Raw genomic sequence first — 3,283 nt, 5'->3', positions numbered from 1 at the left:
AAAAAAAAAAAAAAAGCCCTAATCTTGGCTGAAACCAGATTTAAACTGGCAGACAGCATTATGGTTCTCCTCCTTAGTTTTGAGATAATTAGCTGAGACAACTTTTAGAACCATCTCTGGGATTGCTCCAGGAAATCATTTCACTTAATCATCTGAGATAGTCTATTAAATATTGGCTGCTCTGAGAAATTGGACTGCAGTCTGCCAATACTTGTGACTTATTAGAATTGATGAAAGACACTCACCTACAGGATGAATTTGGATCCCATTAACCCCTCCCTGGCTGTGGTGCAAATATGGAACACAATGGCCTGGTGTGACTAGATGGCGTTTGGGATCTGTTCTCAAAACATCACCAATTATTGATTCCTGTAGAATTGGTTTTGTCCTTGGCAAAACACTAGAGATAGGCTGGGTCTCTGTTGTGCTGCATTTGACAAGAATTGTCTTCTCCACCAAACAGATGGGGGTGGGGAGTAGCAGAGGAGAACCTGAGGTCCTGGGGGTGGGGGCCAGGGACCTCAGGCTGCAGGGGCATTTTCAAAGATTCTCCACCCTGAACTGGAGCTGCTATTCCCCTCCACTACCAGGCTCAGAAGGTCAAACTGATGTGCTCTAACAATCACTGAACGTCTTGGCTGCCTTTTGGGAGAGTAAGGAGTGATGGAGAGAAAGGAGACGTAGACCAGCAGTGAGTCTCTCTCCCCCAGCCAGAGCAGGGAAGGCACTTCTTTTTTTTTTAATTATTTTTGTTTGTTTGTTTTAAAGATTAAATTTATTTCAAAAGTCCTCATGCAAATTTCCTAAGCCCTCTAGGCCCTGCCTGGCCACTCCAGAACAACACGATGGAGGTGCGTGCAGCCCCGCCTGGCTCCAGTAGGTTGCCTCTCTAGGAAGGGGGTGCTTTCTGTAGCAAAACTGGGACTGAGGCGCTTATGGTCTGCTGAGAGATAGGGACTGTAGAGGGTCAAAAAAGTCGAGGCCGGGTGCATATGGGAAGCTGAGGGTCCCCATTGCCTCACCTCAGAATGCCTCCCTCCCTGGAATGGTGCCCGTGCAGATGTCAGGCCTCATTCAGAAGGTAGCAGCTCCCAAGCTTGGTGTTAGGGCAGAGTGACTAGAGTCTTGCTGGTCTGTGGGGCACCTTCAATTAGTAAAAAGAAGACCTATGATAAATCAGATCACATCCCACATTAGAGTCTCACTCTAATCCACATGAGTATTTTGGGTGATATTTAAGAAAAACTAAATAAAACAATTCTTAAAATTAAGAAAAATCATATCAGGAACCTGATCTTGCTCCCTCTCTTACCACCACCCCCTGGTCCCCAGTCAATCCTCCATGAACTGGAAAAAGACTGAGTTCTTGCCTAGGAACAAATCACCCCAATCCAGTTCATGATGCAAGTACATTTGTTAGGAGCCGCTGGTTTTAAAAAAGAAGTGAAGGAAACATGCACATACACACACACTGAGAAGGGAAGAATGGTTTACATTGGTATTAACTGGATTAAATCTTAATATTGTCTAATTATAGCAGTCATTTCCTTTCAGCCTGGCTTCTTGGTTCTCAAAAAATCATAGTGTCTTACCCAGTTTCCCATTAAACCTAACAATTAAAATCTATCTCCAGTGGTCCACATGCACATCTGCTGTGGACTCGATGAGATTTCTTTCTATTCAGATGCTCTGAAAATATTTAAAATGAGAGTTTAAAAAATTATATTTATTTGTGGCTCCCTAGCAATGAGAAGGTCACAGCTGGAGTGATTTGTAGAAGGCCAGGATCATCCTCACACCATCAACACACACCCCCCTCTTCTGCTGACTTCTCACTCTGTGTCAAATGTTCTCCAAGACAGTTGACTCAGAAGTATTTCCAGAAGGCAGTTAGGCATGGAAAGAGAAAAGACTTTAGAGTAAAGCAAACTTTGATTCAAATCCTGTTTGTTCTCTCAAGTATTGGCTGGTACTTAGAAACGTATTAAGTTCCTCTAAAACCCAGTTTCCCCTCTATATAAATGAGTGTAACAATATGTATTAGTTTTAATCTGAATACTACAACTGATGACATGAAATTGAGGATCTAAAACAGGAGGAATCTAATGCAGGAATTGATTACACAGGTGATAAAGAAGGTTAGGAAGTCACCCAGGGCACAGGAAGGTAATCCAGAGTTCACAGCAGCACCGAGCCACCCCTGCCTGAGGCTGGCGGGACCAAGGGAGGAGGCAGATTCACCAAGGCCAGGTACCAAGGTCTCCAGAAGGAAACTGCAACCCCAGCAGGTGCCAAGGTCATGTGAGAAAAGCAGCTGCTGCCAGAGAAGGCACCCAAGGCAAAAGGAAGGGAAGAAATTGTGTGGGTCCTCCTACTCCTGCTCATCTGGCAACCGTTCACTGAAGCCTTGGGTTGGCTGCACCCTACTGCTGGCCTGGCCCCTGGGGAGCACAGCCTGCAGGGCCCTCTCCCTGTCATACTGAGCAGGGTGAGGCTGGGTATGATTCTGAGGGACAAACAGGCCCCAGGCACAGCACTGAAGACCAAAGGTCTACAGCCACCCAGGCCTCTGCACAGTAAAGACTCCAGCACCCTCTCTGGGCACAGGGACTTTCTCCCTGCTGTCTGCCGACCTCAAGCACTGCCCCCCACCCCCCAGTTTGTGGCGCTGTCACCACCCTCTGTCTCTCTGTAAACAGACCCTTGGGTAAACAGATCCATGCTCTCTTCCCAAGCACTGGTCCTCGAAGACAAACATACAGCTCCCACTATAAAGCCACATACTGGGCAAGGGGGCCTGGGTGGCAGCAAGGGAGAAAGCCTGTGGCCATTGAGGGTTCCCAGGCATAGTCCTGCCTGTGAGCCTGGACTGGGGAGCCCCTGCTCTGAGCACCATTTTTGAAAGCCAGGATTCTAAGAGCCAAGAAGAAGAGATAACACCTATTCCTTGCTCTGGGTATCCAGGACACCCAAATTCCCTGTCCCCAAAACCCTGAGCATGTTTACAGAGGCTGACTGATCTTATCCCCTCATCAGACCTTCTGAGAATGGACCACCCGCTATAGAATGTGCATCCTCAGACCTGAGGGTGACTTATGCCTGGGAGTGAGGAGGTAAGGGAAGGCTGGGGTGTCCACACACCTATGCGTGTGTAGAAGCCCCTCATGAGGGTGTGAGAAGAAGGGGGATAGCCTGCAGATCAGGCCTGGGGACAGGGGCCAGCTCTCTCCATGCTAAGATATCACAAAGGACTAATTGTCAATTTATGAGGATAAAGCGTATT

Source organism: Otolemur garnettii, unplaced genomic scaffold, assembly GCF_000181295.1.
Source record: "Otolemur garnettii isolate 467f Iridium unplaced genomic scaffold, OtoGar3 scaffold00002, whole genome shotgun sequence".
Lineage (NCBI taxonomy): Eukaryota > Metazoa > Chordata > Mammalia > Primates > Galagidae > Otolemur > Otolemur garnettii.
Note: the sequence above shows the minus strand (reverse complement) of the source record.